Genomic DNA, 16,555 nt, shown 5'->3' on the forward strand with positions numbered 1-16,555 from the left:
CCCTCTCCAGCTCTCTTGTAGCCCTCTTTAGGTACTGGATAGCTGTTAGTTGTCCTCAGAGCCTGTTCTCCTCAAGGCTGAACAACCCCAAGTCTCTCAGTCTGTCCTCCTAGAAGAGGGGCTCCATCACTCTGATCATCTTCATGGCCCTTCTCAGGACTCAGTCAAACAGATCCATAACCTTTTATCCTGGAGGTCCCAGAGCTGGATGCAGCACTGCAGGTGGGGTCTCAGCAGAGCAGAGCAGAGGGGCAGAGTCCCCTCCCAGACCCTGCTGCCCACACTGCTTTGGATGCAGCCCAGGACACATTTGGCTTTTTAGCATAGACGGTCTTTTACAATTTTGAGAAGCCTGCATGTTCATGAGAGGGTTTTTTCCCCACATGTGTTTCATGAAGGGATGCATGTTAAATGCTTCAGCCCAATCGCATGCTTTACTCCAGCTTCACTGTGTGCTCAGCCAGCCTTGCTTCCCAGGGATCACATGGGTCCAAGGCCAGATTTTCTGAGGGCTGTCCTGCAAGGTGCAGTAATCACTCTCTGTCTTTGGGTGAGAGACCCCCGAGAGCAGACAATTGCATTTCCTGAAAGGCAAAAAGGTGTTAATTCATTAGTGAAATGTTGTGGCAGCTCTTGGTGCAGCCACTCTGGGGGAGCAATGTCTCTGTCCCTTGTGCCAGCTCCAGGCTCCTGAGCTTTATCTTTCAGCAGTCTCTTGCAGTGAACCATGACCAACCCCAGGGCCAGCCCCAAAAGTCTTGAGCATTCCTAATGCTGTGAAAAATACATAAATCTGTGCCTTACCTTTAGCCGCAGCTTCCTTTCCTCGTATTTCTCATACCCGGCCACTTCCCCAGAGTGATCTAGGTTCTTCTCTAGGTCCTTTGGTAGCTGATTGGTTTCTGTTAGTCCTCCCCACCTACCCCATTTCCCATTTGCTGTAACCCCTTCTCCCCGCCCTAATGACATCCCCTGGCTGGTATATCATTGGTTACTTTGTGTTTTCCATGCCTGTTTGTTGGGGTACAAAACTGCCCCACCTGGCCATGTAGTTTGTCTTTCCTCATGGGTTTCTTACCGTGCAATAAACTCTCTTCCTCCACGTGGAGTCCCTCTGCTTTATCCTACCTCCTTCGCACACCTTGCCATCAGGGAGCCAGGCGAACATGAGCAGGTGCTTCGCCAGCTTCCCCCACGCTGCAATCGGACTCCCATCTGTCCGCTCGGGGCAGGCAGCAGTTCGCACGGTACCAGGACAACGTGCTAGCCATGGGACGGTGCGGCAGCAAGTCTGTGGCAATCCTACCAATTTGTTGTCAGCATTAATTATGTCTGAGATGATCAGCATCTTTATCAGTGAAGTGTCTGGGAACGTCTCAAGTGCTACAGCTTAGACCAGCAGTATCAACGCGATGCTTCTCAGGAACTGGTAGACTGAGACAATAAGCTATGGGTAAAATAAACTGCAGGTAATTTTTTCTATTTCTAGTCCTAGAAAACCTGTGAGTTGGTTTAAAACTGTCCTTTAACATTGCTGTCAAAACATTATTTAGCACTTCACTGATAGAGATCATGGGTCACAGAATATTCTGATTTGGAAGGGACCCACAGCTCTTGAGGGAATGGCCCATCTTGAACCTGCAATCTTGGTGCTATTAGCACCATGCTTTAACCAACTGAGCTAATCTCTATTCTGCAACAACAAAAAAATCATGGCGACGTTTGTCAGCAAAAGCTTATTTTTGTTCTGAGTTGCACAAGATACAAGGCTCCTTTATATAGCTCAGCTGTATGGGAGTGGTGCTTTGCCGGGGTGCTTCAGCCTGTGCAGTAACATGTGCAGAGCCCAAATCCTGTTCTCATGAGTAGGAACAGCTGGGGCTTGGGCCACTAATTCTGCGTCTGATGGCTTGTGCTGTGTGATGGTGGGAAAAGCCCCTTTTGCAGATCAAAAAGCCACGTGGTAGGCTAGTGTAGGACTCTGTGGAGTTTCTCTATAGTAATTTCTCCCCAGGGTTTTATATGCAGAATATGTTTGTGCTGTTGAGAGAATATAAAGACATGAAATGCCCTCTGGTTGTATGTTGTGTGAGACAGTAGGAAAAAAAATACGCTTATGCTTGTTTTTAATGCTGTGCTTTTGCTTTTCCTTGGCTGCATTGCCATATTTTTTCCATGTTCAGTTTTAAAAGAGAAAGAGTGTATTTACACTTTATTTTGTGATGAATAAAAAATACAAGGAGAAAGAGTATATATACATTTTGCTTTGTGATGAATAAAAAACCCCAAGAGCCAATACTACCCTTCACAGAGATTCTAATTTATACCAGATGGATGGATCTGCAGGAACACAGGAGATTTGTTATGCATAAAATATGGGACTGTCACAGCTTGTGCTCTATCAGAAAGGAACAGGTCTATGGATTATATGGTTTATAGCTGAAAATGTTTTTAAAGTTTTGTACAGATGGCTGACCAGTTAAACCTGTAGTGTAGCTTTCTGAAAGACTGCCAGGGTACTACAACATGCTTTACTGACCAAATTGCTTGGAGTATTTTAAAGCCATTTCCCTCTTTCTTACATGTCTGCATACTGTAACATAGTTATACATAAGACATTTTTCAGCTGTTCCTGCAGAAGAATATATGGAGCAAATCTTCTGAGAGTGATGAAGACAAGTAAGATTTCTTCTGCATACATGCACATGGAATGTTTGGTATCCAGCCTGTGCTGAATCCATACATGCATTTACCTTGTTGCACCCATGCGCTCTTTAATGCTTGTAAGAGGTAACACTGATGCAGACACACACACACTTTCCTGTGTGGGTATGAATTTAGGGCAATGTACCCTTTAGCTGCCGGAATAGCCTCAACACATTGCCTGATTCATTAGAGGAGGGTATAAATTTCATACGTGTTCAAGTAGGTTTTCCAAACAGGATGTACAAAAAAGAAATCTTAGTTAGACTGCTAGGTAGGGTCTTGCTCTTTATAGCATTTATTTTATTTCAGCAAGTTTTAGAATGGCAATAACAGCTTTGTGTGCCATTAGTGGCTTCATCCAAGAGACTCTGAGCTCTTTAAAATCAATTACATTTCTAAACAGTGCATCAAGTACAATACTTGCATTTCACTATAAGGCATAAAATACTTTGGAGAGGTCTGGCTCTTGTCCGCAGTCTCAGATCAATGCAGTGACCCAAGGATGAACCGAGCTGGAGGATTCTGACCCTTTAGCAATTTTTCAGCCATTAAATCCCTTAGTCAGAAGCTCAGACTTAAGCAAATGCTGTCAGCTGGAAAATAGGCATTTTGAAAAGAAAGGAAAGGGACGTCTAGAGTAAAGTGGTATCCTGCACCTTCCAACACCTCCAGATTCAAACAGCTGTTTCATGACCAATTTCCTGCATCATTGCAAGCAAGGCACCAATAGCAACATTTTAAAAGAGTACCTGCATTTTCATTTCCCAAAGATCTCAATTTCATTAAGACAAAGACTTATGGATGTAACTCTGGATTTAAATCTGCTGTTTGAAGTTGAAGCTTGGTACATGATATTCCCTTGTAACTGAAGGTCTTCTATGTCTCAGTTTCTGTGGTTGTAGAAGAGGATTAAGTGGTGACACAGGATTGAAAGTGTCACCAGATGCCGTCGTGACAGTGACTATGCATGCATATTAAGCAGGGAAGAGAACATTTTTATAATCCTGCCCAACATAGGGAGGACATTGACCTGTTGGAGCAAGTCCAGAGGAGGGCCATCAAGTTGATTGAGGGGATGAAGCACCCATCCTATCAGGAAAGGCTGAGAGAATTGGATTTGTCCAGCCTGGAAAAGAGAAGGCTTCAGGATGACCTGACTGTGGCCTTCTAGTATCTGAAGAGATCCTATAAGAAAGCTGGAGAGAGTCTATTTGCAAGGGCACATAGTAACAGAACAAGGGGGAATGATTTCAGACTGAAAGAAGAGGAGGTTTAGATTGGATATCAGGAAAAAATTCTTTGTGGTAGTGGTGAGCCACTGGAACAGGTTGCCCAGAAAAGTTGTGGATGCTCTATCCTGGATGGAGATCTGAGCAACCTGGTCTAGTGGAAGGTGTCCCTGTCCATGGCAGTGGGATTGAAACTAAATGATCTTTATGGTCTCTTTCATTCTATCATTCTCTGATTCTATGATTCTGGGATCTAGGAGACAGGTAGCTGACACTGTTTCCCACATATTGATGGTGATGAACCTTATTGATGAGAATTTCTATGCCGTTGACTTAACAGATGGAAGATCATTAAGTATTTTAATGCATACTAACCTAACAGGCTGAGAACTCATCAAAGCACTGGTCTTATCCAAATAAATAATACTCTCAAATGGCCTTCATTTTCACCTCAGAGGAATAAGGCTTGCAATCTGCCTGCCTTGGTCTGTTCTATTGGTGTAGTAGCCCATCAATACAAGAGAAAGTGACTGTTTCCTACGCTGAAACTCAGCCTTTCCTGAATCACCAAAAAACTCAGTGTAACTATTGTCCTTCACTGCTGCTGCACTGCACAACATGTCTTCTGAAGGGCATAGAAATTTTTGAACTATCTGTATTTAATGCAGAATGATTCCCACTATATTGTTTTTCTAAGGCATGTGCTTGAAGAAGGGCTTCCTGTCTAGGATTTCACTTGTATTTAGAGTGGGAGAGTTCTGTACATCCATAAAGACCTAAAAGATCACTGCCCAGTTCCCAGGTGGCACATGGATTTTCTGGAAGACATAGAGAAGTTAAATGTGCTCAGAAATCTTCTGTGTTCTTGAGACTTGCATTGAAAAGGGAAATCTGTGCTTAGGCATGCTTGGGCATTAGCCTTATAAACTTTCTCTTTTCCAAGCACAAGTATTAACAGCAAATCCCCTCCTATGAAAATAGTCACTTATCTTACAGAAAAGCAGCACAAAGACAGTTGGGCCTATGTTTATGATCCATACTGGTGAGACACATGAGGAGCTGTGCAGACACCTTTACCAAGGCAATATTCACATTGATGCTACAGTGGAGTTACTGTGAATAGGGATGGGGACCTCAGCTCCCCACAGGCTTAGCCCAGAGCCTGATGAACAGAACTGCAGAGAAGCAGCTGGAGCTCTGCCTGGGAGGGGGATGATGAGTGAGATGACATTTTATGTATTAGGATTAAAGGGCAGACTGACAAAGGTGACACTGCTGTGAGTGTTTGCTACAGGCCCTCTGATGAGGAGGAGGAAGTGGACAAACCCTTTTACAGACATCTGGAAGTAGCCTCACAGTCACAAGTCCTGGGTCTTGTGGGGAACTTCAGCCACCCTGACGTCAGTTGAAGGAACAACACAGCAAGGCCTAAAAAATCCCTGCGGTTTCTCTCAGGTTACCCCGATGTTAACTTTCTCACAGAGGCTGTGAGGGAGCCAACAAGGAAAGGTGTGCTGCTGGACCTTAACTAACTAACAAGGAAGGCTGGAGGCAGCCTTGGTTGCAGTGACCATGGATTGTGGACTTCAGTATCCTGCAAGGATGGAGAACATAAGATTGCAACCCTAGACTTCAGGAGAACCAGTTTTGGCCTCTTCATGGAACTTCATGGAAGAATGCTGTGGGAATGGCCCTGCAGGAAAGTGAGTCCAACAAGCTGGTCAGTATTTAAGGATTACTTCCTCCAGGTTCAAGGAAGGTGTATCCATCCCCGTGGGCTAGCAAGTGAGAAAAAGGAAGAGGAGACCTGCATGGATGAACAAGGAATGGGGAAAACCCAGACATGGGGTGGAAGTAGGGACAGGACTCCTAGGATGAATACATGGATATAGTCAGAGTATGCAGAATTGCAGTGAGGAAGGTCAAGGTGTAGCTGGAATTAAATCTGACTAAGGACAGGAAGAAGAGCTTCTTCAAATACATCAGTAATGAAAGAAATGCTAGGGAAAATATGGGCCTGCTACTGAATGGAACAGGGACCCTCACTGATGCCTTTTCCTGGTCTTAAAATCAAGAATCAAACATGGTTAGAAGGGAAAAAGGGATTTTTGCCTCTCTATTTATTTTAAGGATCCTTAGGTGCACCACATCCAGGTGTAATGCACTGAAATGCACACCGCAGTGCACACCCACAATAGCTCGGGTATATCATTATAGGTCTTACTAATTAGCATATCTATCAAGGATTCCCCAATGAGAAGCTCAAGTGAGACCCCCTCCCTAAGGAACCTTCCCCTGGATGGTTCTATCTTAGTTTACAGAATGTGTTCTGGAGAGGACCTTGGGGTCTGGGGCTTTCTGATCCCTAACTATGAGGCTTCTAAGATGTTTAGTCTCCTAGCTTGACAAATAAGTCTAAGAATGTAGGCTAAAAAACACTAAGAATACAAAAGTTATAAAAAGGTATATAAAACGGGTATAAAAGAAAAGGCAAAAAATCATCGTGGCACCATCACAATCAAGGTTGTAGAGAAAGCTGAGATACTGAATGCTTCTTTGCTTCATTCTTTACTGCCAAGCCCATCCCTTAGGGAAACCCTGACCCAGGAGACCAGAGTGAAGACCTGGAGAAAGGAAAACTTTCCTTTGGCTGAGAAGAATTGGGTTAGAGACCATTAAGTCAAATTTGACATCCACAAGTTTGGACTTGTGGCCCTGATGGGATGCATCCACGAGTGCTGAAGGAACTGAGACTTCATTGCTGTGTCACTCACTATCATCTTTGAAAGATCATGAAGATCAGGAGTGGTGCCTGAGGACTCGAAGAAAGCAAATGGCACCCCAGTCTTCAAAACTGGGAAGAAGGAGGACCCAGGGAGCCACTTGCCAGGCAGTCTCACCTTAATCCCCGGGAAGGTGAAGGAATGGAGGCCATCTCTGAACATGAAGACAAGAAGGTGGCCAGGAGCAGTCAGCATGGATTCATCAAAAGGAAATCCTGCGTAACCAACTTGATTGTTTTCTGTGATGAAACAAATACATGAATAGATGAGGGGAGAGCAGTGGGTGGATGTTGTCTACCCGGACTTTGGAAAGTCTTTTCATGCTGTTTCCCATGATGTCCTCATAGACAAACTCAGGGATGTGGGCTGGATATGTGGACAGAGAGGTGGATCGAGAACTGCTTGAACAAGAGATCCCAGAGGGTCAAAATCAGTGGCACAGGGTCTAGTTGCAGGCCTGTCATTGGTGATGTCCCCCAAGGCTCAGTCCTAGGGCCGGAACTGTTCAACTTGTTCATCCCTGACTTGTAAAAAGGGGAAAATCACTGAGAACACAAAGCTGGGATGAGTGGCTGATACCCCAGAGGGCTCTGCAGCCCTGCAGAAGGACCTTGGCATGTTGGAGAGATGGTCAGAGAAGAACCATCTGAAATTCAGCAAAGGCAAATGCCAGGTCCTGCACCTGGGGAGGAACAAGCCCAGGCACCAGCACAGGTTGGGGCTGACCTGCTGGGGGGCAGCTCTGCAGAGAAGGACCTGCAGGTCCTGGTGGACACCAAGCTGTCCATGAGCCAGCAGAGTGTCCTGGTGCCCAAGGAGGCCAATGGTATCCTGGGGGGCATTAGGAAGAGCATTGCTACCAGGTCATGGAAGGTGATCCTGTCCCTCTACTCAGTCCTGGTGAGACCACATCTGCAGTGCTGTGTCCAGTTCTGGGCTCCTCAGTATGAAAACACTGGAACATCTCTCTTACAAAAAAATTCTGAGGGAGCTGGGCCTGATCATCCTGGAAAAGACTGTGAGGATTTCTTATCAATGTATGTAAGTGTCTGAAGGGAGGGTGTCAGGTGGTGGAGCCAGGCCCTCCTTGATGTTGCTGAGCAATAGGACAAGAGGAAAAGGGCAGAAACTGATGGACAGGAAGTTCCACCTGAACAAGAGGATGAAATTTTTTACTGTGCAGGTGACTGAACACTGGAACAGATTGACCAGAGAGGCTGCAAGTTCTTTTTCCCTGCAGATGGTCCAAAGCCACCTGAAGACAGTCCAAGGTCCTGAGGACCCTGCTTGAGTGGGGAAGTTGGACTATATGGCCTGCAGTGGTCCTTTCCAACCTTAATCGTTCTGTGTTTCTGCAATTCTGTGAATGGAAGTCCTAGTCCTTAACTCTACCCTCCCATTCGATAGATATCCTTACTCTGTGCCACTGTCTCTCAGCATGCAGCCTTTGGGTTTCTGTTGCTGACACGTGTTCTGGTGCCTCACACGGCTGCCCACATATCCCAGAGGAGATGAACATCATTTTCTGGAATTAGTTTAGCACCATGACTGTGGGTATCTGCTGAAATGGATTGTCTTCCTTGGTACAGCAGTTTTGAATATTTGGTGAGGAAAATGTTCACAGCAGAGCCTATAGTGTTTGTCTTTCGAAGGTTTTCACTGTGAGCCTGGCAGTTTCCTGCCTTGGGAAAAAATGTAGTCTTTGGATTTCATTAATTTTCAAAGGTTCAGTGTGCTTTATTAGATTGTCTGAATCTGCAGAATGATAAAATGGCAGCAATAGGTTTGAGGGGCCAAAAGGGTGAGTTTGGCTCCTGCATACTGTCTTTGGATGAGATGTTCCAATGTCAGGAAACCCAGACATTCACCTTGAAGAGTTAAGCTTTTAGGGGAGATTTAATGTATGCTTTAGTGTCCCACTCTAAATAATTCACAAAATGTCAGCTGATGTCAAGAAATGGAAACTTCTGAATCCAACTGAGATGATCAGTCATGTCTTTGCTTCTAAAACAAGGCTGGAATTATGCAGGAACAATGCAAAGTACTTTAAATATGCAGACCTTATAAACTGCTCATCATGGACATTAAATTGAAGAACACTCTCTTCTTTCTTCCCCTACCTTCAAGCAATCCTTTGGCAGAACTTCCTGTCTTGGTATCACATACAGTTGGCAAAATCCTGGTGCTGCAAAAATTTGATAATGCAGGGAAAAAAAATCAAAGGCCATAAAACACATAAAAGTGACTGTTTAAGCCTTCTGCCTGTTTTTAGGACAATGCTGTCAGGTATTGATTCACACATCTGCCTTTCACCCAAGTGAAGAAATCTTTTTTTTTTTTTTTAACCTGGGAGAATGTGGGAACCCTGAGTTCAGAGAATTTCAGTCTTTCAGTGTTGATAGGCAATGATCCTCAAAAGCACTCGGCATTTGACCTGAGGCCTTGGGAAAAGCTTCCCAAATTGTGTGGTAACACTGAGGTTGTTGCTGTGTAATTAAAGTTAATTCACTGGGTGGGATATGTAGAGATGTAGAAAAATTAGGTTTATGGGATACAGTAACAATATGGAGGATTTTGGGTGGGGCTTAGCTCTTCTTCTTTCCTCCTTCTTCTTCACAAATCTGGGTGTTTTGGTATTGGTTCAAAAACCCGCAGTGTGGAACCTGAATGTTTAGTTACTGGATTATAAGTAAAAATAAATTAGTTGCCATTCTGTAATTGGATAGATTGGACTTTAAAAGACCTTGGAAGTTAGAACTTGGGGCCATTTTCACCTTGTTAACTTCGAGGCACACTCTGTGCAGCTGTATTATAGATAAGATATAATAAACATCTAAATCCAAAGATAAACTCCCTGTCTCCTGCATTTTAATTCGAACTCTGAGTAAAAGAACTCACGAAACAGAGGCAAAGAAGAAAAGAAACAAAACAGAGAAAATTAATAGGAGAAGAAATCAGTTCCCAGCTTTCAGGCCTTTGCTTTCTCTCTTAGGTACCACACAGCTGGAGCTGCAACAACAAGAGCCAGGGCTCAGTGGTCAAAAACCATGGGGACTGATTCTGCAGTCAGCATAAATGCAGAATTGATCTGTTTTGTCATAAAGCCACTTAGACTTTTGGCATATTTTACCAATCATATCAACACCAATTATTAACTCTAAAGCTTTGTCTTCTCTGCCTTTCTCTGCCCCTGAAACTGTCAGCCCTCCAAATGGCTGGTACTGTAGGGGCTGGGCAGCAGATTTCATTCTGTCTCTTGATATCCCTTAGAAAACAATTTAAAAATATATTTCAAAAATATATATTATTTTCTCCCTTGCAGTATCAGAAGACAGTGGCATTATGTGAATAAAGGACCATAAAGTAAGGCAATTTTAAAATGCTGTAGCAAGAACTAATACTTTCAGTCAAGCTCCTGCAATACCAAAGTAGAAGTGGGTTTTGTCAAATCTGTGTTGTATCTCCTACCTGCTCTGATAATCTGCTGCTGTACATTATTTTATGCATTTAATTTCTGTAAAAATTAAAATTCTGCAATTCTGGAAGGGGTTTTCATATAACTGGAGTTGAGTGCTCATTGACCAAAAGGGCAAAAATGAACCTGTTCCTGGGCTTAGCTTTGTCTCAGCTTCTGCAGCATGCTCCATTCCAGCTGCTGTGAGACCAGACCAAGGCTGTGTCCCCAGGCCTCCAATGGCTGCCTTCACCCAGGAATGGTGGCACTGTCTTTGTCCTCCTCCCCTCAAAGGACAGGCCTGCATGGGCTCCCCAGCCAGTAGAGAAGCTGTGAGAGCCTTTGCCCCGTCTTGCCCCTTGCACTGTAAATGACTAATTGTAAGTGAACTGCTTGGGAGGAAAAAGGACGACTGACTTACTGACCCAAGTTAGCAAACGCTTGCCTTGTGGACAGTGCATGGAGTCATGATTGCCCTGAGAAAATGGACCAATTCTGCTTGTCTGAAGACTTGTAGGTATGTTTGAGGTGAGGACCCTCTCTCTGGGCTGTGCCATCAGCACTCAGGAAACAGTCACAGACTGGAGTGTCTGTGTTTCCCTCATCCTGGCAGGCTGGAGATGGTGCAGACTCACAGTGTCTCTACACCCTTCTCCAGGAGCCCTGGGGCAAACAGGGAGCAGTCGAGGCAGAAGCAAAACTCTTCCAATGGCTGCTAATGTGATTTGAAAGGTGCTATTTCTCAGAAGGAGGTGATTCATAAAACTCCCTGTAACATCCTAGTCCAGAGAGAGGATGAAGATGGTGGCACTGCAAGCCTTGTGAGAAGTCAAGGGGCCAAAGAGGCTGTCTAGATCCCACTGCCTGCCCCAGGCAGGGAGCAGGAATCTTGCCGTCACCAGACACTCTCACAGCTTTTTAAGAAAGGCTTGTTTGCTGTGAGAGTGCATCTGCGGCAGCAGCTGCAGGGCTAATGGAGTTACTGTACCAGAAGATGTTGCTCAATGATACACAGCATTCTTTACCACTCTGATCAATGGGTAACAAGAGAAATTGCAGAAGCTTTTTCAAGGAGAGGAAAAAAAAAGGATCTGCATAGAAACATATAAACGAGAACAACAGGCCTGACAGTAAATTCAGTAGAGTTTCTAAGAAACTCAGTGCTAGTGGATAACATTCTTATTACAGTCTTGCAGGAAATGCTAGAGCCAAACCTAATTCCAGAAGATATTTAAAATGTTAAAGTAATGTATGGATTTAATAGTAATGAAGGAGTAGGGAAACAGGTTTTCATTGTGCCCTTTGTTTCTACTTATCAGAAAGGCACCAAATCCCTAAGAGCTACAGTCTGTGTAAGATCAGTTGCATTTCTGTATCTGTGTGATACAGAATTGCCCATCTGGAAGACAAATTACCTGCTATGTAGGTGCTGTCAAGATAACTGAACAGGAATCAGGCGTGTAATTGTTCCGTGTTTTTTTGAAAATGACCTTTTGATGTCACTTGAAAATTTGGCTCATTAAGTTTAAAATGGAAAATATGAAATGACATTATTTTTGGATGTCTGGTGTAGTAGAAGAAAGAATACAATACATTTCATGGACTTGCATTAACAGCATAATAATCTTCCATTTGCAAAGATGCGTTAAAGCAAAGCAACATTTAGATCACGTTTATATTCTTTGTGGTTTAGAAGGTGGAATAGCTTTTGTGATTTAACATTTGCTTCAAAAACTCTTTACACTAATTTGCTCTTACTTCAGGCTCTACCTGTTAGTCTTTTCATAAACCAGTGAGTGGTCTGCAATCTCTAGGTATGGTGGGACCAATATTGAATCCATTACACATCACCTACCCTTTTCCAGTTTTTACAGGAGTAATTGCTAATAAATACTGGTTGTAGACCAGAGGAAATGTGCATCACAGTCATTGCAGTAATGAACAAGCTGGCACTGAGGAGCACTGGCATACTCTTCAGTGCCATATACTGTCTCATCCTTGGGAAGGTACAGAAAAGGCCCTGGAGACCACCCTACCACCATTGCAGTAGGCTTAGTCTTGGGCATTTACTGACTTAATCTTTACAAAAGCTCAAGCTTTTAGGATTCCCACCTGTCTCAAGGGCTGAAACCAGAAAAACGAGGAAAATTTTTGCTATGCAAAGACTGGGATGGCAGCAATACACTATGGTGTCACAAAATCTCTTTCCTACTTTGCTCTTCTTCCCTACTATGCTTTCCTGATCCTTCTGTCTACCATCTGACCAAACTGGTTTCTTCCCCCAAAGCCCTTTCTCAGCGCTATCTTATTTTCACCTTGACTTAAGTCCATAACCACCTTTTTTTCTTTGCTATTCTGGTGCAGCTTGGCATATTTGCCCTCCTCTGGTGTATCTCTTGCTTTTTTCTTGCTGTGGTTCTTCTGGGGGCTGGGCTGTCTTGTTTTAGCACCTTGCTATACCTGTGGGCAGCTTTCATTGTGTGTTACAGTTGGAGTATGCTGTGGGATGCTTAGTTCTTCCTTAAAAGCACTGGAAGCTCATCTGAAGGAGTAGAGTCTTGGGATACTATAATAGATGGCAGCATGGAGTGCTTAGGTGTGTGTCTTCTGGAGGATAAATATTTTAATGAATAAATGAGATGAGTCAGTGCTCGTGGAGCATGTATTCATTCCTGTCTATGGCTTTCTCTGACTGTTTTAGTTTTCTGATTTGCATTCTGTTCATTTATTCTGACTAAATATATGCATTAGGTTCATTGGCAAGAATAGCAATGATAATAAACATTGGCCTTCCAGCTAAGTTTTTCTCCCAGATTTTCATAGGCTTTTGTCTGATTTCCCACCCAGTTACTCTCTCCTTCTCACTAGCTGCTGCTCATCTGCCCTGCAACCCTATGGAGAAAGCAAGTTATGGGCTACTGAGTGGAAGAGGGTGCATTCATGGCCAGCACTGACCACTAGCAATATGGGCTGGGGGCAGTATCTGTGTCCATTTGCTGAGTCACAGGATCATGCCATGGGAATTAGCCTGGTGGAGAGCTGACCAGCAAAGACTGATGATAGCAAGGCAGAGCATTATGGGCTCATAAAATCAGTTTAGAAGCCAAAAGGTAAACACTTGCTTACAATCAGTTAAAAAATTTGGCAGACCTGTGATGATGAATATAGTTGTAAATATAAGTCAGAAAGGGGTCTTAACTCTCCCTCACTGCTTTATAGTAAGGCATGACACAGGCAATCCACAAGCATATGCACAGAGACCACAAATGGTTTCTGTAATAGGTACCCTTAAAATAGCCTTAGGACTGAAAATCCTGTATCTGCTCTCTGTGTGTTGATGTTTTGCCTCCAGTCCTGGGGCTTGGTCCAAGAAGTAATGTTTTATCAGCACTAAGCAGCAACAGAAGAGGTCTAGAAGGAAGACTCTGCGTTTGCTTACTGTATCTTTCCAAAGACAGATGATGATAATTTATCACTTTCTTTACCTTCTTGAGACACTAAGAGTAGGGACATCAATATTCTATTACTTTTTCCAACAGTGTCTCTGTTTTGAATCCATTTCAGTGTATATTGTAGCTGGCTGACCTTTGAGTCCTTTTTCTTGCAGTTAAATGCAGAATTTTGAGGTCGCAATCAGTTTTTACACATGGCTGTGTTTTTTGTGCAAAGGACAAAATATGAAACAAATAGGAGAAAAATACATTTTTCTGCCTGAAGTCTTTTTGAAATAGGTAGAATAAAAGACCGGTAATGCAAGATTTCTAATGCAGATCCTTGTAAAATTAATCCCCTTACTGAAACACAGAAATTTGAAATGACTGTGATACCTTGATTAATGAAAACCTAACAGGAGGTTTGAGTTCATGAGGAACATCCTCCATATAGCACAGATCATCTACCATGGCAAAGCATGACCAGAGGTAGATAGAAATTTCCATGCTTGGATTTTTATTTCTGCTTAATAGAGCTGTAGTAAAAAGTTTTTCATTTGAATGGTGGAGGGTTTTTTTTATTTTTAAGGAAGATACTGTTTTAGGACAATAAAAGAAAATGGAAATATTGCTTGATAATTTTTGCATCTGTTTAATGTATTGCTATTAGAATTTATTCATAAATTAAAAATAATTTTTAGAATTGCAAGGAAAGTGGAAAAAATATGCAGACTCTGCATGTAGCTTGTATGGCGTCTGGATTGATTGTCAGTGATTGTTTTTATTTCTTTGGTTATCATAATGTAGACTAATTATTTATGTGCATATCTAATATCTAATTTAGAGGACTACTCACACATTTTAAGCTAGTCTTGTGACAGGATATCATTTAGAACCAAAGCAGTAAATCTAAGCATGTGACCTAGTATTTTTTCTCACTAATAAAGTATTTTCAGTGGAGGATAAAACATACTTCTTTACTTCTACCATTTGAATGACACATAAAAGTTTGAAACAGAATTGATGTTTTTGTTTACAAAAACTGTCTCCAAGAATATGTTCTCATCTCACTGAGATACATTGTAGGGAGGCTAGATTGTACCAGGGAAACAAAGCTCCAGTATTTCTGTATTTCCAGAAATAAAGAAAATGAGATATTTAATTAAAAGAAAAAGTCAGTTTTTTGATCAGTTGTGGATAGAAGGTTTATATAAATATCCAAATTGACTTGAGACAAGAATTCAATGGAACATATCCAAGTTTCATTTTATTAATCAAATTAATTATTTTTCTTTGTCTGGTTTCTAAGGAGGTTGAAAGGACAGAGCATAGACCTGGATCCATAGCATGCTGTTCTATTCATTCCTTGGATTACATCCATAATAAATCAAATAATGGTCATGTCAGATTTTGTTAGCTATGTCTTTTTAAATCACAAAAATTAGCACTATACTACTCTATTTCAGTAGTCCCATACTGCAAATTAATATCTATATTTGCACCCATGAAACTTAGCAATCGTAGTCTTCCTACTACCTGCTCGGTTTGCACAGAAACACTATCTGTGCATGTCACACATAGGCACAAGATAAATAATATTTTGATAATTCACTACTTCGATAATTTGGTGACACTGTATTGATGAATTACTCCAAACTAAGTGACCACATGACTATGGCCTTGGAGTATTTTCCTTACTAAAATAACTGCTGTTTCTAACAAAACTGTATTTTGAAATATTTCTTCATTATTTGCAGATGCTGACAGGTGTCTCCAGGTTGAAGTACTCTGAGCTCCTAGCAACTGAGGAAATGTATGGGATTAGATATAACCAGATGTGTCAAAGACCTGAAATTTCAAAGCAGGTGGAGTGACTGCCTTTTAATAACACTGGAAGGACTACAGAAGCACAAGTTACAGATATGTGAACGCATTTATTACAAAATCTCTGTTCAGCAAAAACAACTTGTTTTCTTCAACATTTTATGCCCAAGATCCTATAACTTTTATTAGCCCATTAATTTAAATTAAATGCTATCAAACATTAAGACTTCTGCCCTATTTTTGATGTTGCCTGCAGTTCTTCCTTGCTCAGTTGGTTTTGTTTTGTCTGCTTTCACAAATTCAAACAGTTGTTGTTAACTTTATCCTCTTCAGCTCATGTTTGCAGGAAATTGTATGGTACATTGACTTACCTTGACTCCTTGGCATATTTAAATTACCCCTCCTTTGATTTTTCAAATAATGTTTTAATAGTTCCAGTTGCAGGAGGAAATAGAAACTGTAGTGCAGTCCTGCCCGGATCACGTCCTAGAGAGTATTTCAGACACTCACGTGGTGTGTTTGAATGTATCTTTGAGAAATTATTGCTCTTTATGTGTATTTGGTTTGTATGGCAAGGATTTGGTAGGGGGGGGCTAAGAGGTGTAGCTTCTGTGAGAAGAGGTCGGAAGTGTTTACCATGTCCAACAGAGCCAGTGCCAGCTGGCTTCCACATGGACCCACAGCTGGCCAAGGAGGAGCACATCAGCCATGGTGGTAGAACCTCCAAAATAATCTATTTAAGGAGGGGAAAACCTTGTGTGACTGCAGGCAGAGAGAGGAGTGAGAAGAGAGAAACAGCTCTGCAGACACTGAGGTTAGTAACGTAGGAGGGGGCAGGAGGTGCTCCAGCTGCTGGAGCTGAGATTCACCTGTGGCTCCTGGAGGTCCACAGGGGAGCAAAGATCCACTTGCAGCCCATGGATGACCCCACACCAGAGCCAGTGGATGCTGGACTGTGACCCCTTGGGAATTGTGGGATGGTGACCAAGGAGCCAGGCAAGGGCTAAGGCTTCCTATCGATGGCCTACATTATGTACCCTCTACATTATCTTTGAAGATGGAGATTTGCACAGTTTGCATCAAGGACTATTCAGCTGAAATTAATTTCTGTTTCAGATAGTGCTGCAT

At 42.6% G+C, this 16,555-nt stretch overlaps 1 long non-coding RNA gene across 1 annotated transcript; it reads left to right on the forward strand.

Moving 5' to 3' along the window:
• Positions 1-1,044: 1,044 nt before the first annotated feature.
• On the forward strand, positions 1,045-15,651 carry LOC109143661. Its single transcript, XR_002043968.2, has 2 exons — positions 1,045-1,469; positions 15,361-15,651. It is a non-coding gene; the product is annotated as an uncharacterized LOC109143661 (long non-coding RNA).
• The last annotated feature ends 904 nt before the right edge of the window (positions 15,652-16,555 follow it).

The sequence above is a fragment of the Corvus cornix genome, chromosome Z (assembly GCF_000738735.6).
Source record: "Corvus cornix cornix isolate S_Up_H32 chromosome Z, ASM73873v5, whole genome shotgun sequence".
Lineage (NCBI taxonomy): Eukaryota > Metazoa > Chordata > Aves > Passeriformes > Corvidae > Corvus > Corvus cornix.